This window comes from Hyperoodon ampullatus (assembly GCF_949752795.1).
Source record: "Hyperoodon ampullatus genome assembly, chromosome: 18".
Classification (NCBI taxonomy): Eukaryota; Metazoa; Chordata; class Mammalia; order Artiodactyla; family Ziphiidae; genus Hyperoodon; species Hyperoodon ampullatus.
In genome coordinates this window covers 48239557-48265202 of record NC_136931.1, presented here as the reverse complement: position 1 = coordinate 48265202, position 25646 = coordinate 48239557, and positions in this window count along the sequence as shown.

Sequence of the window (25646 nt, the reverse complement as noted above, 5' to 3'; positions counted from 1 at the left end):
AGCAGTCTCCTGACTGGCCTCCCTGCTTCCACTGTTACTTCTCTGTTATTTATTTTTCTTTTAAAACATAAATCAAATCACATCACAAACACCCCAATGGTTCTCCTTCACCTTTAGAACAAAAATCAAAGTTCTGGTCATGACTTTTAAGGGGCTGTATAATTTGGTCCCCAGCTACTGCTCTAATCTCACAGTGCACAGTTCCGTCTGAGGATACTGGCTTATTGCTATCCCTGGAACACATCAAACATGCTCCCAACACAGTAACTTTGCACTTGCTATTCCTTCTACTTTTTTAAAGCTCTCCCCCAGATCTCCACAAAACTTACCCCCTACTTTCACTCAGGTTTTTCTTGCTCAACTGTCACTTTCTCAGAAAAGCCGTCCTTGGCCTCCCTATTTGATAATCACACTCCATCCTTTATTTCACTTGCATTCCAACACAACAAATCGTGATCCATCTAAAGAGGGAAAGTTCTGTTCCATCATAGATTTAAGCACAACACTGAGTAAAAAAAGCAACTAAATGTTTTGTAGAAGGATTATATGAACAAATAGTGGAGAGAGAGAAGTGAAGAGAGTGCTCACTGGGCTACTTGTGACTCTCTCTGAGGTCCCAAAGTCCTGAAAAATGATGTGGAATTTCTGGAAACAAAGCGAAAACATCAACTTACCTGGGACATGGCTTTACAAAGGCCAACAGCCATTCTTCCTTCCTTCTTCAATTTTCTCTTTTGGAGAACAAAGTCCTGAGAAGGGAGAGTTAAACAAGAAAAAAAATGGCAGAGCAGCCCTATGTTGCTGATCTGAGACTCACAGAGTTTTTTGCCCCTTTATGGTCCCCAGTTTCTTTACATGGACCAGCCCTACCCTGTTCCAAGATCTGAGAAAAAAGGCTAAAGCTGAACTTAACCCCTGAAGTCCTGACTGATATTAAGGACACATAGCCTGAACTCAACAAAATCTAAAGTCCATCTTATCGCCAATAAGACAATTTATGATCTAGCCCTGGCTGCCCCTTAGACCTCATTTCCCACTCTTCTCTCCCTTATTCACCCTACTCCAGGCATACAGCTTTCCTTATAGTTCCTCAAACACTGTCCGCACTCCTTTTTCAAGGCTGTGGCATTGGCTTTTCCTTCTGCCTGGACACGGCACATTTCCTCTCTTCATTCTTATCTGTGCTCAACTGTTAACAACATTGGAAGGACCTCCCTATTCTACCTAAAGGGAATCTCCCTCCCAGTTATTATTTTTCCTTATCTTGATTTATTTTTCTTCTTAGCATTTAACATCATTAGACATGTTACTTTTTTTTTTCTGCTAACTGTTGTCTTCCCAAACAATAGTATAAGATTTAAGACAGCCAGGATTTGTTGGGTTCACTGGTATATCTCTAGTGCTAGAATAATGCCAGAACTACTGTAAGTGCTAAAAACATATTTGATAAACAAATAAATAAATCTCACTGTGGCTCCTGTAATATAAATAGCAATGTTACACATGTTGTGTATGTCATTATCTTATTTAATCTTCACAAAACTGCAAAGGTAGGTATTATTATCCCCATTTTACCACCAAGTGAAATTGAGGTTCAAAAAAGCTTAAACAGCTAACTCAAAGTCATAAGAGTCAAAGTGTAGTGTGGCTCAAAAACTGGTCCTCTTTCAAGAGACCACAATGTTTGTATGGGAAATATTCAACATAACCTGAGAAATCAATGCTATATGTTTTTTAGAGAAGCATATTCAGAGGCGGCAGGTGTTACCTCTATTACTCCACAGAAATTCAGCCTGAGGCAAACATTGACAAATTTCAATACCAAACCAACAAGAAACTGCACATCCTGAAACAAGTTCCTCTTCTTCTCAGAGCCAACATTTCTTCACTCTGAAAACAAAGATAGTTGTGTTTGACTTAGAATTTAAGATATACAACCCCCTAATTCTGGGCTACTCTGCACTAACCAACTCAATCTGTAAGAAAATTATTTCCTTAGTGTAATACAGCTTGAATTTGTCCATAAAAGCCTTTGCAACCCAAGAGGAGAATCAGTGAAGTCTTCTCAGCACCTGGGAGGTCTAAGTAGCACCTGCATAAAAGAAATAGCTTTTAAATTGCTGTTTCAAATCGCTGTGTATCATTTGAATAATACTTTCCAAGTTTGAGATGAACCATCAGTTCTCTGAAAGGTGTTGGGAAAGACTGTGCTTTATATAGACCCCCAAACACACACTGACTCTCCACTCCTTTCCTCATTGGCTACGTGACCTTGGGCAAATCAACCCAACTCTCAGAACCTTTCCTCACTGTCAAGATTGCTTGAGCCAACTCCTGGCACAGAGAAATGCCACCCTTATTGCTACTTAGATTTTACACACACAGTTGAAAAGGAAATGAGAGCATTTTTCTTTATTACGTGAAGTCAGAACCAAACACTTAGTTCACTTGGTATGTAAGAAAAAGAGCCATGGATCAGCCTCTCTCAGCAACAAACATGGAAGAGTTTTGACAAGCACAAACCTAAAATCTCAAACTCCATGGCCTAAGGAGAGGAAGACTGGGCTTTCAGGTTGGGCTTTCCTCCCCCAAAGGCAGCCAATATGAGGACGGTTTCACTACAGTGTCTTTAGACTGGGTTGTTACTCACAAGGGGACCAACAAAGGGACCCAGGTTAAGTTCCATGTCCAGAAGAGTCCTGGTCCAAGACCACAGACAATCCTCTCCAACAACCTCAGAACTCAGGGCCCCCATTTTTCACCCTCACAGCGTGGGAAAGATCAAGAGTTTAGCAATTAAAAGCAAGGCCTCTGGAGCCAAATTGCCTGGGCTTAAGTCCTGATTCTGTCATTTAGTAACAGTGTGAATGTGGGTGAGTAATTTTAATTTTTCTGTGTCTCACAATCACACACTAGGTCTGACATACACATACAAATTCTCACCCAATCACACATATATATATGGTCACATAATTGCTACTGTAATGTCACATACATACACAGTGGTATTAACACAAAGATAGAGATGACGATACACAGTTACTCCAACAGAGAGACAGTCACACACAATCTCATGCATAGTGACATACCACACAAAGTCACACATCCTGCCACAATTACTCACACAAAATTATACCTGCAGAGATAAATGGTCATGGGCACGTAATCACACCTTCTGTCACACACATTCAAAAGCAGTTATATCCACAGGGACAAGGGGTCAAACACAGTCACACACACACACACAATGTCACACCCGCACAGCGACACACACACACACAATGTCACACCCGCAATCTCTCACAAACCGATACACAATAACACAGTTACACCTGCGGAGACAGTCACGCACAAACACACATAAACTCGGAGTTTTATACCGGAGACAGACGGTCACAGTCGCGCACAATCACATACACGGTGACACAGAAGATCACACCCTGTCACACCCGCAGCCTGTCACACAGTCTCCTCGCGGCGCCCTCCTGGTCCCATCCCGTTCCCTGCCGGTCCACCCCAAGCCCGGCCCTGCCCTCTGGCTCTCGCGCGTAGCCAGGCCCTACTCACCTCGCAGCGCCGCTGGCTCTGGAAACACGCCCAACGACCCGAGACCGGCGACGTCGCCTCCCAGAATCCCCTGCGGGGCGGAGCGGGGCGGGGACTGAGGCGCGCGGGACCCCGAGCTCCGCTGCGTAAACTCCAGCTGCAGGAACCTGGACTAGCGACTCAGCTTTTCCTTCCGACCCCGCGCACCACGAGCCCCAGAACGCTTTGCGCCTCGGCCTCTTTGCGGAAAGAACATTTCCCAGAGGGCCCCGAGGCACGCCTCGACATCGCGCCTGCGCTACAGGTGACCGCGGCCGCAGGTGCGGGTACCCGGAACGCTGTGTGCGACCCTGGGCGATCTTGGGCACTCTAATGACTCTGGGCTACTGTGTGTGAGGGAATGGTGAAGCTGTGCACGTCCGTGACTGTTATTGAATGCTCAGGTGGGGCGGTTTGTGTGTGTGACTGTCGCTGCACACTTTTGTGCTTGCTCACCACGGGGCGACGGGTTCTGTCGGTGTAGTGAGCTTCTGTATTTTCAGCCACGCCCCGTGTGTGGGTCGTTGTGTGACAGATTGTGGGTCTGTCACGCCAAGAATGGGAGAGTGATTGTGGGTGTGTGAGGAACTGTGGCTGACTTTGGGCATGACGTTTCTGTAACTGTGTTCTTATCCCAGAGATCGCAGGAGTTCACCCATAATGGGCGGTGTTTCTGGGCTTGTCTTTAGGGTTGAGTACGTGGGAGAAGAGTGTGTGTGCCTGTCTCCAGGTCTAACTGTTCTCCCACCCCCACCCAACCCCTCACCTCCGACCATAGGCGGGGTCAGTGTTATCCTTATTTTTATTATCCCTTCTCTGATTGCCCCATATGTGATGCCAGGCACAGAGGGTAATTATATTCCAGTTGTAGGAAGATGCTCATTTACACCAAAGCCATTTATAATGTTGTAGCCAACAGCTCTGGGGTTTATTGCTGTTTCTCCTTTTCACTTTACAACTCTAATTAGGGCCCAGCTTTAAGAAAAACTGTCCACAGTCAGGAGGACAAGAATGTGAACCCCTGAGTGATGTTAAAGAAAACCAGAGCTGAACAATAGTTGAGGGGTTTTTGTTTTGTTTTGTTTTTTTAATTCAGGAACTATTGCAATAGGGGGAAAGAGACTTCAGTATAGAACTGGGCTCAATTCCAAATATAGCAAGAACAAGTGGGGATTTATAGGCAAGGAGCAAGTTGGTGATGCGGGGTGGTCAGTTCATGGAAAATTACAAAGAGGAGACATAAAGGGTAGGGGGGAATTCTCACTATACTGACCAACAGGATTCTTGCTGAGGGCTGGCCAGAATGATCAGATACCACCTGGGTGGATGAGGAATTTAATTAGATATTGAGAGTGATCAGATATCAAGAACTCAAGCTAAACTGACATGACAGAATTCTTGCTAAAAGTGGGTGTTGCAAAGACAAACATTGAAGCCCAAAGGTTGAAGCCTAGTTAAGAAGAGGGTTCAGAGGAGTCTGACTAAAAGTTTGGTCAAGGAGAGAGTCTTTGTCAGTGAAGGTTCCAAACAAACCAACATTCTTCCCCAGACCTTGGAAGATCTGGAAGGTGCACCCAAGTCAAGATCTCGGTAAGTAGGGGTGTGTGGAAGCAAAGGGAAGTTCTTGAAATAAGAACACATCCTTGGAAATTCCCTCCAATCCCCTCCCGAGAAAGAGCCCTCTAATAGCTAAAGCCCCAGAGTCTTGGACAAAGGGAGTCTGGCTACTAGGACTAAAGTGATTTGCAGTTTACTCTGTGAAACTGTTGTTACATTGCATTGTTACATTCAGAAGAAAGCAAGCAATTATTTTTTAAGGCTCTACAAACATTTAATAGTTGGGTTGCTTTAATGGAAAATTTACCAGTTAGGAATTCTTTGGATGATGGGACTTCCCTGGTGGTCCAGTGGTAAAGAATCTGCCTTCCAATTCAGGGGACGCAGGTTTGATCCCTGGTCAGGGAACTAAGACCCCACATGCTGCGTGGCAACTAAGCCTGCCCACCACAACTACTGAGCTGGGGTGCCTCAACAAGAGAGCCCACGTGCCTCAAACTACAGAGTCCACATGGTCTGGAGCCAGAGAGCCACAACTACAGAGCCCACGTGCCCTGGAACCCATGTGCCACAACTAGAGAGAGAAAATCTGCATGCCACAACTAGAGAGAGGCCCTCGCATCACAAGAGCCTGCGCTGCAATGAAAGATCCCACATGCCTCAAAGAAGATCCCACATGCCACAACTAAGACCCGACGCAGCCAAAAAAAAAAAAAAAAAAAGAATTCTTTGGATGATAATTGTGGTTTGGTGCTTGACAAATACATCACACAGCTCTTCCCTGGACTTAACTATCACGCAGGTTAGAGATCTTGGATGTTTCATTCTAAAGTGCTAGAAATTTAAGATACTTCCTGACTGGTAAGGTGCACCTTCAGAGAAACTGTATGTACGACTGTCTCTTCATATGTCAGTAATTGATCATAAGAAGACTTTTTGTCCTTTATTTTTCTTGTCTCATACCACCAAGTCCAACACTGGTTTGAGCCCAGTCATCTCCAGTAGAGTACGGCAGTGGTCCTCAAAGTATGTCAACTAAGTGTTTGTACTGCTCAAAGAAATTGTTGTAGGACTCTGTTTATCAGGGTCTAATCAAGAAAGCAGAACTATGCCGGGAATTTCAAACAGAAGATTTAATTACAGGAAATAGATTAAACAATTTTGAAGGAAGGCCTCAAAGAGCAAAAAGGGGAGAGATTTATAACTTCAGGAAGCAGCTAAACCCTAGAGCTTGGGGAACAAAGGGGAAGAGATGGATTTCCTAGAACCTAAAAGCTCTGAAGAGGGGTGTCAGCCTGGCTGTTAACTAGGTTTGGTACTGATGCTGGGAAAGCAGAAAGATTCTACAGGCAAGCTAGAGAGATTCTGCTACAGATACACTAGATATATCTAGATGCTGCTAGAGAGATACTAACTAAAAAAACTGGAAAATAGGAAGCGGGTTCCTTCTCCCCTTCTGTCTCCCAAAATCCCTTTAATGCCTTCATTGGCAAACTATAACAGGAAGCCAACTAGCAAGGGAGAATGGGAAATGTCTTTGTCAGAGTCCCAGCCCTAGCATCACAGAATAAGAGAAAGACATGCTTGGACCTGAAACAACAACAGGGAAGTAATCAGCACATGAGCGTTTTAAAATTTGCTGGAAAATAAATTAATATAACTTTCCAAGTTATTTTTCTTCCCAGGAACTTTTCTTAACAATGTTTCTACTTCCTTATAAAGGAATCCTAGTAGGTGACAAAAACTGGCTCATATTTAGTAATGGTGTCTTAATAACAAAGCAATACAAATTCTGAAATAGTTTACATCTAGTTTAATATGTAGTTATTTAGATGCACTCATGTTTTTACCTATTTTGTTGTAATTTTTATAATGAATATATATTTTCCCAACTTTATTTATTATCGAATATAAATATTTCATGGTGAACCACTAATTGCCCTCATGATGTCACAGTCCTCAATATCCTAACAAGTGTGAGAATCATGGTATGTGATTTGTTTTATAGACTATTATGTATATTAGTTATTGATGTATAATTGACTTTTACATTCGTTTCAGGTACACAATGTAATTATTTGATATTTTTAAGTATTGCAAAGTGATCACTTCAGTAAGTCTAGTTTACATCCATCACCATACATAGTTACAAAAAACTTTTTTTTCTTATGGTAAGAACTTTTAAGATCTACTCTCTTAGCAATTTTCAAATATGCAATACAGTATTATTAACTATAGTTACTATGCTGTACATTACATCTCCATGATTTATTTTATAACGGATCCCCTTCACCCATTTTGCCCAACCCCCGCACCCTGCCCCTGGCAACCACCAAACTACTCTGTATTTATAAGCTCTGTTTTTTCAGTTATTTCTTATTTGAAGGCAGTAGTTCTTCTTTGAATTGAGAATGAAGTAAAATTGAGAATGAAGAAACCAAGAACGACTTCTTGTCTTAGTTATTTTAATTGACCCTCTGTATTCTTTGCCCTAGAATGTTTTTATATAACCCTGTGGAGGGAAGAATAAAGCACGATTTTACCAGGGCTTACTTGACTCGGCTTATTGAGATGTTTGGAAAGCATTCATACCCTAACATTCACGCTAACATTTACATATAAAACCCACTGCTAATTTCTAGGGAAGAGAATTTAAATTTAATGGGTAACTTCTAAGAGCCAAGAACTGTGTAATTGCCTTTGTAAATGTTATCTGATTTGTTCCTCACAATACTACAAATAAATATTCTTATCCAATTTTACAGTTGGGGGAATTGGGACTCAGAAGTGTGACAACTTATGAAAGTTCAGATAGCTGGTGTGGTACAGGGGTCAACCTTATTTACTTCTCAATAGCATACATGTCTGTGATGGTATACCTTGACATATCATTTACTAAGCTTGATCTTCCTTTTCAGAGCAGTGGTCTTTCATATGTTTTGCTACATTCCCCTTGAAACAATTTTTAAAAATAACGTACTCCCTTTTACATTTTTAAGTTGACACCTACAATGTTTTCATAAGTTTAAATAATGCAAAGATACAATTTCTAGTATGTTTTCAATATGCTAGATATCTTCATCATTCATTAAACACACACGAGCAAGATCTTTTTTAACATTTAGAAATTTTGCATGGTACCTTTTACCTGAAATCATTTCCACTCCACTTTCATCACTGAATTTTATCTTAATGTAACAATTGCTTATCCTCAAAAATCTTTTATTAAATCTTGTTTTACTTCTCTGAAACAAAAATGAAATTTTAATTCTTATCCTGTGACCAAAATGCTCTGTGTCAAAGTTTTCTTAAAGATTTAGTTATTATAATTATTAGTACCCAGTTGATTAAAATAACAAATACCTCTAACATTTTAATAATTATTAACATACAAAGAGCCACACCGGGACTTCCCTAGTGGTCCAGTGGTCAAGACCCCACGCTCCCAAAGCAGGGGGCCCAGGTTCGATCCCTGGTCAGGGAACTAGATCCCACACGCCACAGTTAAGAGCCCGCATGCCACACTAAAAAACCAAAAAATCCTGCATGCCGCAACTAAAAAGATCCCACATGGGACTTCCCTGGTTGTGCAGTGGTTAAGAATCTGCCTGCCAATGCAGGGGACATGGGTTTGATCCCTGGTCTGGGAAGATCCCACATGCCACAGAGCAGCTAAGCCCGTGCTTAACCACAACTACTGAGCCCGCATGCCATAACTACTGAAGTCCGTGCACCTAGAGCCCTTGCTCCACAACAAGAGAAGCCACTGCAATGAGAGGCCCGCGCACCGCAATGGAGAGTAGCCCCCACTCGCCGCAACTAGAGAAAGCCCACACGCAGCAACGGAGACCCAACGCAGCCAAAAATAAATAAGTAAGTAAGTAAGTAAGTAAATAAATAAATAAATAAAAGATCCCACGTGGCAACAAAAATCTCGCACTCAGCAACGAAAATCCTGCATGCTGCAACTAAGACCCGGCACAGCCAAATAACTAAATATCTTTCAAAAAAACAAAAAGCCACAATTTGGTCCTCCTTTGGCCAAGACCTTTCCTTCCTGATGAGAAGGAGTCCATATGCAAAGAGGCATGCATGTCCAGAGTCCACAACCCCCTTCAGACCATGCTTTGGGTATCTGAGAATTCCTCACTCAAGTAGCCTCAAGCTTGCTTCCAGAGCTTGTACACCTCTTCTGTGTCCAAAGCTCCATCCCTTGATCTGTCCTCTGAAAGGTGAATGTGTTGCCTATGTGTACATGGTGGCCAAGTGGAAGCTATTTGGTAAGATTAGACAGAGCTTAGACATGCAAGCTGGAGTGTCCAAACCTAAGGCTCCTTATGGCATGGGACAGGGATGGGGGTGGGAAGAGAAGGGCCTGGCTGGGGACTTCCACTTGTCCTGCTGACTCAGGTCTCTAACTGTCAGTGGGCAGTTTTGCTTCTATATGATTTATTTTGGAGACCACTGGTCTTAAGATATGAAGATGGTTTGAATTAGGGTAGTAAATGGTAAAGTCAATGAAAAATGGTCAAATTGGGATGCAATTTAAGTGTAGAACTAACAGGAATGGCTGATGCTTGGATGTGCATATGAAGGAAAGAATAAATTAGATATAATGCCTAAATTTTTGTCCTGAACATCTGGATGAATGGTAGTGTCATTTGCCAAGACAGAAAAAAACAAGTATGTAGCAGGTGTCTAGGATGGGGGTGGGGGTCATGTTAACTTTGAGATGCTTGTTGGGTATCAAAGAGGTGATACCAAGTAGGCATTTAGATATATGTGTGTATAGCTCAGTGGAAAGGTTGGTACAAGAATAATAATTTAGGAATTTCAATTAAGATGGAAGTTATATAATGACCAACAGGAAGTGGCTTTTACAATGAAGGTATTTGTTTCTCCACTTAGCAAGAAGTTCATCTGGCTTATCAGCTGAACAGTTATATCAAATGCATTTTATATCATTTATTTTCATAGTGGATACCTTTTATCAAGTGCAATCGGTTGATTAATTACAGAAGCTTGGTTTTAGTGGGAAATCATGTAAAACGATACACACTAAGACATTTAAATTTTATCCTAAAATATCTAAATGCATACCCATTTACCTATATATTACAAGGAACTTATATGAGTTTCTTCTCCTGAGAGCCATCCAGCATTTGTTTGATCTAATTTTCATTGCTGCTTCTCCGTGTTAGTTGAAAAAATCTAATTGTTGCAGTATCTATTTACTGCTGGCTTTGGCACATCGGCCCACAGCTAAACATCATTCTTATGTGTTGAGTTCAAATCCAGAAGAGGAAGAGCATATGGGGAAGGAAGGGAATAGAAGTGATTGAGGGAATTCTACTCCTCTTGGTGAACTATTTTGTGTAGTTTTGACTTTTAGAAATATGTTAGTGTTTCACATATAGTGAAAAAACAGATAGATAAAACTAACAGTGTATTATTTTTCTATTATGTCACAAATTACCACAAGCCCATTTATTTATCTCATAGTTTCTGTGGGTGAGGAATCTGGCTATAGCTTGCCTGGGTCCTCTGCTCAGGGTCTTACAAGGCTAAAATCAAGGTGTCAGCTGGTCTGCATTCTCATCTGGAGGCTTCATTAGAAAAGGATTAGCTTCCAAGCTCTTTCAGGTAGTTAGCAGAAATCACTTGTTGTGGCTATAGAATTCACGGCAGTTTATTTCTTCAAAGCCAGCAATGAAGCTCACGCAGCTCAATATCAAAAAACCAAACAACCCAATCCAAAAATGGGCAGAAGACCTAAATAGACATTTCTCCAAAGAAGATATACAGATTGCCAACAAACACATGAAAGGATGCTCAACATCACTAATCATTAGAGAAATGCAAATCAAAACTACAATGAGGTATCATCTCACACCAGTCAGAATGGCCATCATCAAAAAATCTACAAACAATAAATACTGGAGAAGGTGTGGAGAAATGGGAACCCTCCCGTACTGTTGGTGGGAATGTAAATTGATACAACCACTATGGAGAACAGTATGGAGGTTCCTTAAAAAACTAAAAATAGAACTACCATATGACCCAGCAATCCCACTACTGGCCATATACCCTGAGAAAACCATAATTCAAAAAGAGACATGTACCAAAATGTTCACTGCAGCACTATTTACAATAGCCAGGACATGGAAGCAACCTAGGTGTCCAGCGACAGATGAATGGATAAAGAAGATGTGGCACATATATACAATGGAATATTAGTCATCCATAAAAAGAAATGAAATTGAGTTATTTGTAGTGAGATGGATGGACCTAGAGTCTGTCATACAGAGTGAAGTAAGTCAGGAAGAGAAAAACAAATACTGTATGCTAACACATATATATGGAATCTAAAAAATAAAAAAAAATGGTTCTGAAGAACATAGGGACAGGACAGGGATAACGAAACAGACGTAGAGAATGGACTTGAGGACATGGGGAGTGGGAAGGGTAAGCTGGCACAAAGTGAGAGAGTGGCATGGCCTTATATATACTACCAAATGTAAAATAGATAGCTAGTGGGAAGCAGCTGCATAGCACAGGGAGATCAGCTTGGTGATTTGTGACCACCTAGAGGGGTGGGATAGGGAAGGTGGGAGGGAGATGCAAGAGGGAGGAGATATGGGGATATATGTATATGTATAGCTGATTCACTTTGTTATAAAGCAGAAACTAACACACCATTGTAAAGCAATTATACTCCAATAAAGATGTTTAAAAATAATAATAATAATAAATACATTTTTAAAAAGCCAGCAATGAAGAGAGAAATCTGCTTAGTCTCTGACTTTAAAGGAAGGCCTAGGTCCTTTTTTAAAGGGCTTACCAAATTAGTTTAGACCCACCTAGGATACTTTCCCTTTCAATTAACTCAAAGTCAACTGATTCCTACCTTAATTACATATGCAAAATCCCTTCACCTTTGCTGTACAATTTAACATAAAAACAAGAGGGATATCCCATAGCCTCTGCCATATTCTGTTAGTTAGAAGCAGCTCACAGGTCCTGCCCATGCTCAAGGGGGGAGAATTACTCAGTAGTGTGGTTACTAGGAGTAAGAATCATGGGGGCACCCTAAGATGTGTTCACCACAGCAAGGATGGAGGGAACCCCCAAATCAAATACAAACGTAAACAAATCTAGTTATATTTCAAATGAATAACATAATCACACTGAAGGGGAGAAAAGGAACTAACGCAAGTAACTTTTGAATGTAGTAATTTGTCCTCAGGCTAAAGACAAAAAGATATATAAAAATAAGGAACTCCAGTTAGTAGGTTTGCTTATCACAGTGGTATGCATTAGCAATTAATGAAGGCCTTAGAATTTGATTTGGAGGAGCTATTCTCCCTCAAAAAATTACATGCTTAACATTGTCTTAATTATTGTATTCCAAGTTGTATGATGGCTGAAGTTGCATTATTTAACAAATATCCAAAGCATTCTACAAACCTGATTTTCTGATACTTACATTGTACATTCCACCTCATCTAAATAGGGGAAAATAAAATCCTGTGTAGTAACTCAATGAGGTGACATGATGAGTGAAGTCTGTGGTAAAATCAAGACACAAAAAGTATCAGAGAGCTCACTTGGGATGCTATGCTGTTTTTCTCTGTTCAGCACCTATCCCAGTAAGGTGGGAAGGGCAAGGGAAATTGCATAGGAGAAATGTACCCATTAACTGCAAATAAGCAATACAACGGATAGAGGATGATATTTTTAACAGATTGTGCAGAAACAACTGGATAGTCAAATGAGAATAAAATACTCAACCTCTACATCACACTATTCACAAAAATTAATTTGAGATACCTAACATATCTAGAAGACAATATAGGAGAATAGCTTCATGAGCTGGAGTTAGGCAAGGACCGAGAAAGCCATAACTATAAAGGAAAAATGTGATATATTAGACTTCGTTAGATTAAAAACTTTTGTTTATTAAATGACATCATTAAGGAAATAATTATATGGAATAGGAGAAAGTATTCACAATACACATTTCTTACAAAGAACTTATAACCAAAATATATAATAAACTCCTATAATTAAAAAAATCAAACAGCTGAATAAAAATGTGCAAAAGACTTGAAGTAACACTTCACAAAGGAAGATGTGTGAATGGTCAATAAGCACTCACATACTCAATATCAATAATGAGAGAAAGACAAAACCACAAGGTTTTACACATCCACCAGAATGGGTAAAATTTAAAAGACTGGTAATATCAAATGTGGAGCAACTATAACTTTTACACATTGTTTATGGTTAATATAAATTGATACAGAGCAAGAGACATAACCCTCTCAGACTGCAGACAATACTACAAAGCTACAATGACCAAAACAGCATGGTATTGGCACAAAAACAGACATATGGATCAATAGAACAGAATAGAGAGCCCAGAAATAAACCCACACACTTACAGTCAATTAATCTTCGACAAAGGAGGCAAGAATATACCATGGAAAAAAGATAGTCTCTTCAACAAGTGGTGCTAGGCAAGTTGACAGCCAGATGTAAATCAATGAAGTTAGAACACACCCTCACACCACACACAAAAATAAACTTAAAGACTTAAATATAAGACATGACACCATAAAACTCCTAGAAGAAAACACAGGCAAAACACTCTCTGATATAAATTGTACCACTGTTTTCTTAGGTCAGTCTCCCAAGGCAATAGAAATAAAAGCAAAAATGAACAAATGGGACCTAACCAAACTTAAAAGCTTCTGTACAGTAAAGGAAACCATAAACAAAACAAAAAGACAACCTACAGACTGGGAGAAAATATTTGCAAAAAATGTGACTGACAAGGGCTTAATTTCCAAAAAATACAAATAGCTCATGCAACTCAACAACAAAACAAACAAATAACTCAATCGAAAAATGGGCAGAAGACCCAAATAGACATTTCTCCAAAGAGGACATACAGATGGCCAACAGGCACATGAAAAGAGCTCAACATCGCTAAATATTAGAGAAATGCAAATCAAAACTACAATGAGGTACCATCTCACACCAGTCAGAATGGCCATCATTTAAAAAAATCTACAAATAACAAATTTCATATGGAAAAATAAACATGTAATAGCCAAATAAACACAAAAAATAGCCAAGGAAAGGATGAGAAAATAGCCCTCCTAGATATTAAAACATCTGTCCAAGCCTCTATAATTAAAATACTGTGGTACTGGTGCATGAAGAAACTGATGGACCATTAGAATAGAAAAGAAAGCCCCAAAATAGACACAATGACATATAGATAAAGGTGAAATCTAAAGTCATTTTAAAGAAATGGACAGCTGTTTGGAAAAAAAGATACAATTAGATTCATTATTCACACCATACATAAATAAACTCCAAGTAGACTTAAGGTGAGAAGTGAAATTGTACAAGTACTAGAAGCAAGTGAATTCCTCAATAACCTGTGTGTAGCAAAAGGCTTTTTAACTATGGTTCAAAATCCACATGCAATGAAAAAATGACTATGAATTTGACTACATACATTTATAAAACACAGTTTGGGAGGCAAAAAAGAAAAGAAAAAAACCCCACCATAAACCAAGTCAAGAGAAAAATGACAAATTGAGTGAATATATTAATCCAAGTAAAGGTAAGATATACCTAACATGTATAGAGCATTTAAAAATTGAGAAAAATACCAAAAATCCATATAGAAAAATGGGCAAAGACATGAACAGACAGTTCATAAAATGAGATATAATTATGGCCCTTAAACATAAGACAATATGTTCAACTTCACTCATATTCTACAAACTAAAACTACAATGAGATACCATTTCTTACCCATCAGATTTCTAAAATTTCAAAAGTTTAACACATTCTATTGGTAAAGCTATGAGGAAACAGGCAGTCTTATACTTTGCTGATACAAATGCAAAGTGATAAAATCTTTAGGGAGAAGAATATGGTACAGTCTAACAAAACTACATATGCATTTACCCTTTGACCCAGCAACACCACTTCTAAGAAGACAACTAAAGATATATCTTCACAGTACAAAAATACCATGTTCAAGGTTGTTCATTACAGTATTTTATATACTTGCAAAATATTAGAAATGACCTAAATGTCCAAGCATAGGAAAACTGATTGAACATACAACAGAGCACTAACCAGCTGGAAAAAAAAAATGAGGAAAAGCACTATAATGACATGAAGTAATTTCCAAGAAATATTAAATGAAAAAAATCAAAGTTCAAAATAACATATAAAATATGCTACCATTTGTGCACAAAAGGGAGAAATTAAAATGATACATATTTTACTATCTTCATAAAAAAGAGATTCAGAAGGAATAAACTAGAAAACAATGAAGCTGGTTACCTACAAGGGGTGGTGGGGAATAGGGTAGAAGAGATATGGGAGGGAAATGGCACTTCTCTGAGGATTCGTTTTATATAATTTTGACTTTTGGCAACAAAGTACTTCATGTTCATGTTCACAAAATAAAATTAAATCTACAAGGAAAGGAAGGAGAAAAAAAACTACAACTGAAAGCACATTGAAACGTATGAATCTGACTTTATGTCAAAAGACTATCATAAACATACTAATTGGGGAAAAATAATTCAAGTAACTTAATTCAATTAACAGTATCTCTGACAGTATCACCCTTAGTTTGGGGTGAGATTGAGCTGGGGTTGGGGAGGGTAGATCTGAAAACAAATCCTGAACTCTTCTTAGTAGGTTTAGTGCTATACATACACAAAGAGTTGCTAAATATATTTCAGATATATTATGGAACTGAGCATATGAGAAAAATGTGTTAACATTTTTAGTAGCTAAGATTCCCATTGTGTAAGATGGGACATACAAATATGGAATAGGAAAAGACAACAAAGAACCTTGTGTGGATGGACTGGAATTTGAGGTATCACTTTGGACTCATGATTTATTTTATATATATATATATACACACACACACAAACCTGTGTATGTGTTCATATGTGTGTGCATGTATATGTGTATATATGTATGTGTTTGTATGTACATGTGTATGTTTCCTAGCTCTGTCCACTGAAAGGGGCTAGAAGCAGATTCCCCCAATGGCAATGAGCATCCCTAGCCTCCCGATCTTGGTCTCTAAAATCATTCTCTAATAAAGGAACAAGAGCTCCTCAGAGAAATGACTGATTCCAAGGCTGGGGCAAGGAAAATACAAGATGAGTCTAGAATGCCTTGTTATACTAGAAAGCAAAGAGCTTAATAAAAAGAAAAGACTGAGGCAGGCATGTCACAAGAACATCAAAGCCTGCTTGAAAAGGTTCCCACTGGCCAAATGTGAGACAATTTGAGCATCAAAATAACTACAGAAGTTATTTATATACCACTGAAAATATAGGAACAAGTAAGTCCATACTGAAAATGATGGACTTCCCTGGTGGTCCAGTGGCTATGACTCTGTGCTCCCAATGCAGGGAGCCCAGGTTCGATCCCTGGTCCAGGAACTAGATCCCACACGCATGCCGCAAGTAAAGATCCCGCATGCCACAACTAAGACGTGACGCAAACGAAATAAATAAATATTTTTTTAAAAGAGGAAAATGAATGAGTGAATGAATGAATGAGAAAAAGGACTCTTGCTTATAGTAGAATCTAGAGTGCTGAATGGCAAATATGGAAGGAGCCCATGGAGATGGAAAATCAGCCTTTTGAAACCATTACAGTAATATTGAGTCAGGAAAAAATAACCAATGTATGCTAAATCGAGGGGAAAATTTTACAAGAACCAGAATATTTGCATGGCCTTAAAGAGACATCCCACCAATTGCTTGTTAATTGTAAGGGTCAGGGGGAAGTAACCATATTGTAGAGGGTGACCAAAAATTAATATCACCCAGAAGAGGAAGATGAAGATATTGTGCCGCTGGATGTGATGCCTAAAATACCCAATATTACTTATGTAGTATTTCCAACTGGGAATGCAGAATTTGAATCTAATAATGAAGAAACATCAGAAAAATAAGAAATATTCTATTCAAAAGAATTCTTCAAAAATGTCAATTTCCTTAAATGCCAGGAAAGAGTGACAAAATTTCCAAATTAAAGGAGACTAAAGAGTGTAACAATACCTGCTCCTCGAGTTGACACTGCACTGAAGGGGAAAATGCTATAAAGAACATTTGGGTCAATTAATAAAACTAGGTTACAAACAATAGAGTAGATAAAACACTATTGCTTAAATTAATTGAAATTGATAACTGTACTGTGGTTACATAAGAGAAAATCCTTATTATAAATGCACACTAAATTATTTAGTCATAAGAGGCCATGATGTATGCAACTAATTTTAACTGGTTCAGAAAAAAAATATATGTATTTATATAGAAAGAGAAAAGTTAAATAAAACAAAGGGGCAAAAATCTTAACAACAGGTATATCTGAGTAAAGGATATACAGATGTTATTTGTGCAATTATTTTTAAAAATAAATTTATATATATATTTATTTATTTTTGGCTGTGTTGGGTCTTCGTTGCTGCATGCAGGCTTTCTCTAGTTGCAGTGAGCGGGGGCTACTCTTCGTTGCAGTGCACGGGTGTCTCATTGCGGTGAGTTCTCTTGTTGCGGAGCACAGGCTCTAGGTGCACAGGCTTTCAGTAGTTGTGGCACGCAGGCTCAGTAGTTGTGGCTCATAGGCTCTAGAGCACGGGCTCAGTAGTTGTGGTCCACGGGCTTAGTTGCTCCGCGGCATGTGGGAATTTTCCTGGACCAGGGCTTGAACTTGTGTCCCCTGCATTGGCAGATGGATTCTTAACCACTGTGCCACCAGGGAAGTCCCATTTGTGCAATTCTTATTCTGGTAATTTTTTGAAAATCTGATGTCATTTCCAAAGAAAAAGTTTTTTTTTAATGTACAAAATATTTAGAAAACAAAAAAGGGAAAGAGTAATTCAAATATATATTAAGACATATTCCCCCAAACAAGAATTAAATCATTATCTTCACTGTACAATAAAAAAGACAAAAGTACAGGAACTTTAAAAATTATCTACACAGATGCATTTATATTTAAGAAATGTATATATTTTTATTATAAACAGTATAAAACATGATAGAAATCTGCTATGTCACGAGGAAAATTAAAAATAAGGTAAAATTAAATTTAGACCCTCACTTCAGTTCTTTAAAAAATGACTCCAGATATGGCAATAGTTTCATAAATTTGAACAAATGGAGATATATGTATATTTAAAATCTTGAGTAAAGTGGCTATTCAAAATGTTATATACTTACATATACATAATAACAATCTATGTAATATATATGGTGACTTCTGACTGTAAAATATATATTTCCTTAAAATTTTAAAACATGAACTGTACAGTGATTTTAATTAAAAAACCACATAAAACCCCAACAAAGCAATAAGTGATGTTGACCTAAAGTGAAATGAATTTAAGCAATATGGGTATGTATATGTGCACAGGCAGACTTGTATCATCTGTGGACAGAATGGACAGTCTATAATTGGTTATATACTCAACAATACATTATGGACACATTCCAATGGAAATTGATTATAGGTCAGCATCACTGTATTTAAAGGATATAGCATTGCATTATTGGAATTTACTTTGATTGATTGATTCTATAAAAACACTTTGGACAAAAACACTGTGTCATATATTTATGCATGATGATGATTTGTCTAAGAGAACTTTTTAGACATGAGATTGCCAGCTTAAAGGGAATGCCTATTAAAAGTGTGCATGTGGGGCTTCCCTGGTGGCACAGTGGTTGAGAGTCCGCCTGCTGATGCAGGGGATGCGGGTTCGTGCCCCAGTCCGGGAAGATCCCACATGCGGCGGAGTGGCTGGGCCCGTGAGCCATGGCCACTGAGCCTGCGCGTCCGGAGCCTGTGCTCTGCAACGGGAGAGGCCACAAGAGTGAGAGGCCCGTGTAGAGAAAAAAAAAAAAAAAAGATAGTACTTCATAATTTTTTTTTTTTTTTTTTTTTGCAGTAAGCGGGCCTCTCACTGCTGTGGCCTCTCTCGTTGCGGAGCACAGGCTCCGGACACGCAGGCTCAGCGGCCATGGCTCACGGGCCCAGCGGCTCTGCGGCATGTGGGATCTTCCCGGACCGGGGCACGAGCCCGTGTCCCCTGCATCGGAAGGCGGACTCTTCAACCACTGCGCCACCAGGGAAGCCCGAGTACTTCATAATTTTTAACCAGGTTCTGCTCACTCCACTCAAACTTAGATTTTGAACAAAAATTATGACTCTTACACCTCACATTATTTGAGATAGTGATTCCCTAACTCTAACTCCTTTGGATATTGAGACTTTGGGACCTATGTTTATTTTTTCCTTAAACTGAAAGCCAATGACCCAACCACTGAGTATTGTACTTTAAATCCTACATCACCACTTTCTAAATACTCATATACTTTCTTCTATGTTTTCAAATTCATTCTAAATACCTGTACAGAGATAAAAAGATAAGTTATTATACAATTTCTATATTTTCCTCCCTGTTCTTAGAAAACTTATTTTCCAAATAAAATTCAGTCATTTAGTCAAGTTTCATGAAAAAAAACTGGGCCTTGGGAAACTACTCTAAATGAATTTGTGGGACACTGCCATTTTCAAAAAGAGTATTCTCAACCAAAAAAGTAGTATATTTTACAATGGTTGGAAAAATTTAAACCAAATAATTACTAATGGGATGCTGTATGGTAACTCAAAGAAGAATAGAAAGTAATTTCATTTTGTATTTCTGTATATGTGTACATATTTTCTTCATAACACTACATAGTACATTTCTAGTCTAAAAACACTAGTCAATAAAAACATTTTCAGTATGGATTCAACCTGAAAACCAGAGACAGCCCCAGGAAGCAAGCAAAGATATGATAGCTCCAAAAATGGACACCTCTTCCCAAACTTAGAGCTAGGATACCTACAATCTTTCTTACCTGTCAGCCTTTTGTATAATAAAACCTTCTACCCAAGCACTATCTCTGTCCCTATGAGTTGACCATTTTCCAAACTCTCCCTGAAGCTGACTCTGCTGGGTCATGCTCTGTGGAACCAAGATTAAATCAGCCATGGTTTCTGTCTCTTGTTCTCAGAAGGTTAAGACAGACATCAAGAGATGGACTCTAGAATTGCTGTTTTTGTAACATCCAGGTTACTGTGGAAGGAGTGTTCAAGTATACTTGGGAAATGATATTGGGATAGTATCAATTCTCTAATTTCAACCTACTTAATAAGTACTCTCTCCATCAAGTTACCTGAGAGACCTTCCACAACCTACCATCCCCGCTAGGGAAAGCCAGAGTCCCTGAAAATGGGCCAGCACTTCTCCTTCAGGTGGATTGGAGATGTTGACCCTTACCATTAGTCTCGTGATCACTCCCATCACACATAAGATGTCTCTACTTTAGTGTCTGGCAATGGCTGACTTATTACTAAAGCTACAGCCCTGGGTGGGACTTCTGGTGTCTCGTGCAGTGTGACTACTGGCTAAAGGTTTCACTACTTGTTCACACAAGGTTTCTATCCTGAGTGTGTCCTCTGATGTCTGATGAGGTTTGATTTCCGACTAAAGCCTCGCCCACACTTCCAACAAATATAAGGCTTCTCTCCTGAATGGATCCTCTGATGTCTAATAAGGTGCGACTGCCGGCTAAAGCCTTGCCCACACTCCCTGCATACATGAGACTTCCCCCCCGAGTGTGCCCTCTGGTGTGTAATGAGAGTTAACTTATCACAAAAGCCTTGTCCACACTCCCTGCACACAAAGGGTATACTCCCTGAGTGTGCCCTCTTGTGCCTAAACAGGTTTGGCTTTTGGCTAAACTTTCTACCACACTCCCTGCATATGAAAGGCTTTTCCCCTGAATGTGTCCTCTGGTGTGAGATGAGGGTTGACTTATCATTAAAGCCTCGCCCACACTCTGTGCATACAAATGGCTTCTCCCCTGAGTGTGTCCTCTGGTGTGTGATGAGGGTTGATTTCCGGGTAAAGGCTCTCCCACACTCCCTGCATACAAATGGCTTCTCCCCTGTGTGTGACCTCTGGTGTTTGTTGAGGTTTGACTTCAGGCTAAAGCACTGCCCACATTCCAGGCACACATAAGGTTTAACTCCTGAGTGTGTCCTCTGGTGTGTCTTGAGGTTTGATTTCCAGCTAAAGTGACGCCCACATTCTGTGCACACATAAGGTTTCTCTCCTGTGTGTGTCCTTAAGTGTCTAATGAGGTGTGACTTCTGGCTAAAGCCTTGCTCACACTCCCTGCAAACATAAGGCTTCTCTCCTGAATGTGTCCTCTTATGTCTGATGAGGTGTGAATGCTGGTGAAAGCCATGTCCACATTCCTTGCAAATGTAAGGCTTCTCCCCAGAGTGTGCCCTCTGGTGTGTGATGAGGTTTGACTTTAGGCTAAAGCTCTGCCCACATTCCTTGCACACATAAGGCCTGACCCCTGAGTGTGTCCTCTGATGTGTGAAGAGGTTTGATTTCCAAGTAAAGCCTCGTCCACATTCCCTGCACACATAAGGCTTTTCCCCAGAGTGTGTCTTCTGGTTTTTGATGAGGACTGACATACTTCTAAAGCTTTGGCCCCACTCAGTGTACATGTAAGGGGTCTCCCCTGTGTGTGTCTTCTGGAGGCTGAGCTGGTTTGACTCCTTGATAAAGCCTAGCCCAAACTCTCCATATTTGATTGCTCCAAATCCTGAGACTTCTAAACCATGTAATATTTTGCCTGTTTCCTCAAGGTTTGTCCTCTGGGCAGGGCTGGGCACTATGTCCACCACTGTGTTGTCTTCCTTGGACCTTACTGGCTGTTCTTCCAGGGTTCTGGAGAATGCCTTTGAAGTGCTGCTTTTACTTACTCTCCCAAACAAAAGCTTGGAATCTTCTTCTCTCTCTTGAATTTCTGCTTTGTTGCTTGAGCAGGTTTGATCAATGAGTTGCTCCTGCTGCTGTTTCTGATCTTCTGAATATTGTTTCCCTGAATGGAGGTGATTTCCTGCACATAAACTTGAGAAAAACTGAGGGAGATGACTGAGTCACACATGTTGGCTGAGGGCTTGCTGACTAGAGAATGCCAGAGGACAGGAGGGACAAGGTTGAATTTCTAGCTTTGATCCTGCTGAAGAAAGAATGTTTTTAGTCAAAGAAGTCATAGGTAGGGCTGCCTAGGCCATTTTGCTTTGCCCACTGGTCATTCATATGTTCACATCACAAGCTGTCTCCTATTCAGCCATACTTCCCAAGATCTATTTTTTATTTCACATTGTATGCTTTACATTTTTATTGTAGGAAACAGTAAACCTGCTCAGTGGGCCAAATCCAGCCTGCAACCTGTTTTTTGTATGGCTACAATATAATATCTAAAATATCCAGTTTTCAAAGAAACAGGAAAGAGTGACACATACCTAGGGAAAAAATTGCAGCCAATAGAAACTGTTGATGAGTGGGCCCAGATGCTGGTACAGGGGAAAAAAAAAAAGACTTCAAAGCTGATACTATGAATATATTCAAAGAACTAAAGAAAACAATGTGTGAAAAATTAAAGGTAAGAATGATAACAACTTAAAATGGAGAATCTCAATAAAGAATAGAAACTATTAATAAGAAACAAAAGGAAACTGTGAAATTAAAAAATTAAAAAATTAAATTACAACGTTACTAGAGGGATACCACAACATATATGACTTTGTAACAGAACCAGTGAACCTGAAGATAAATCAATAGAAATTACCTAAAACAGAAGAACAGAGTTAAAGAAAGACTGAAGAAAAACAAAGAGCCCAGAAACCTGTAAGATACCATCAGGTAAACCAAACCTATGTGTAATGGTAACTTAGGAAGGAGAAGACAGAGAGAAAAGAGCAGAAAAAAAATCTGAAGAAATTATGGCTTAAAAAGTTCCAAATTAAAAAAAAAGAACTTCTAAATTAGATGAAAAACAATCTACAGATCCAAGAAGCTCAACAAACCCCAAAATAAACACAAAGAGATCCTAGCTAGACACATCATAGCCAAAATGTTGACTATCAGAAAAAAAAAGACAAAAAGGAAATCTTGAAAACAGCAAAGGAAAAATGACTCTACATGTACAAGGGGAAAAACAATATGACTAGTGCTAACTTCTCATCAGAGAATATGGAGACCAGAAGGCAGTGGAATAATGTATTTAAGGTGCTGAAATAAAAGAGAAAAGACCTCTATCTATGAAGAATTCTATTCTCACAAAACTATGCTTCAAAAGTGAAATTGAGGGAATTCCCTGGAGGTCCAGTGATTAGGACTCCAAGCTCTCACTGCTGAGGGCCCAGGTTCAATCCCTGGTCAGGGAACTAAAATCCCACAATCCCACAAGCCACATGATGCAGCCAAAAAAAAAAGAGAAATCGATATAAAGATATTCTCAGATTAACAAGTACTCAGAGTATCTGTTGATAGCAAACATGCCTTATAAGAAATACTGAGTAAGTCCTTCAGGTTGAAAAGAAATGACACGAGACACTAACTCAAATCCACAAGAAGAAATGAGGGCCACTGAGGGACGTCCCTGACAGTGCAGTGGTTAAGACTCCATGCTTCCACTGTGGGGGGCGCAGGATTGATCCCTGGTCAGGGAACTAAGATCCTGCATGCCACACAGCAGGATCAAAAAAAAAAGAAAAGAAAAGAAAGAAATGAAGGCCACTGAAACTGGTAAATATGTGGGTAAATATAAAAGATAATATATGTATATTTTCCTCTTAATTTCTCTAAAATACAAAAAACTATTATAAAAGGCAATAAATATAACACAATATTGTGGGCTTTATAATATATGTATACATATTTTACTGGGACTAAGTTAGTATTAATTAGAGGTAGACTGTGATAAATTAAGGTGCATATTTTATTTCCTAGAGCAGCATTAAGAAATAACTCCAAAACAAATTTAAAATCAAGAGTGATATGAAAATAGTACACTTAAATTAAAACAATATGCCATAAAAGGGGCTAGAGAAATAAAGACATGAGGCATATTAAAAATAAATAGCAAAATGGCAGATTTAAACCATATCAATAATTATATTAAATATGAACAAACTGCACACTCCAAACAAAAGGCAGAGATTATCCCACTAGATTAAAAAGCAATATCAAACAATGTGCTATTTACAAGGGACACATTCTGGATCCAAAAACACAAGTAGGTTAAAAGTTAAAAGGATGAAAAAAGATATACCATGCAAACAGTAATCACAAGGGAATTGGAATGGTTACTATATTAATGGTGGACAAAATAGATTTCAAGACAAGGATTATTGCTAGACAAAAAGAGAGGTATTCATAAAGACAAAAGGGCAATAAATCAGAAAAGTAAAACAATTATAAAGGTATCCACAGGACTTCCCTGGTGGCGCAGTGGTTGAGAGTCCGCCTGCCAATGCAGGACCCACGGGTTCGAGCCCTGGTCTGGGAAGATCCCACATGCCGCGGAGCGGCTGGCCCCGTGGGCCACAATTACTGAGCCTGCGCGTCTGGAGCCTGTGCTCCGCAACAAGAGAGGCCGCGATAGTGAGAGGCCCGCGCACCGCGATGAGGAGTGGCCCCCGCTTGCCGCAACTAGAGAGAGCCCTCGCACAGGAACAAAGACCCAACGCAGCCATAAATTAAAAAAAAAAAAAAAAGGTATCCACAACTAAAAACAGAGCCCCAAAATACATGAAACAAAAACTTACAGAACTAAAAGAAGAATTAGATAATTCAACAATAATTGTAAATTTCACTATTCTATTCTCAGTAATAGAAACAACTAGACAGAAAATCTCCAGGGATACAGAAAACTTAATAAACCAACTTGATCAAACTGATATGTATGGAACATTCCATCCAATGACTGCAGAATGCATATTCTTTTTAAGTGCACATAGACCATTCTTCAGAACAGATCATATGCTAGGCCAAAAAACAAATATCAATAAACTTAAAAACATTAAAGTTATATAAAGCATGTTTTTCTACCACAAAGGAGTGAAATTAGAAATCAACAAATGAAAGAATGATGGAAAATCCACAAATATGTAGAAATTAAACAAGATACCTCTAAGTAACTCAGGGACAGAGAAGAAATCAGAAGAGAAATTGAAACATATTTTGAACAGAATGAAAACAAAACCCAGCATAATAAAATTTATGGGATTTAGCTAAAGAAGTGATCAGAGAGAGATTTATAGCTTTAAATGCCTGCATTAAGGAAGAAGAATGGTTTCAAATCAACTGTCTAAGCTTCCATCTTAAGAAATTACAAAAAGAGCAAATTAATAAATAAGCAGAAGGAAAGAAATAATACACATTTATAAAAAATTAATCAAATAGAAAACCAGAATGAGTAGAGAAAATCAATGAAATTAAAAGTTGATTTTTGAAGAGATCAACAAAATTGAACAATCTTTAGCTAGAATGAACAAGAAAAAATCAAGAAGACAGAAATTACCAAATC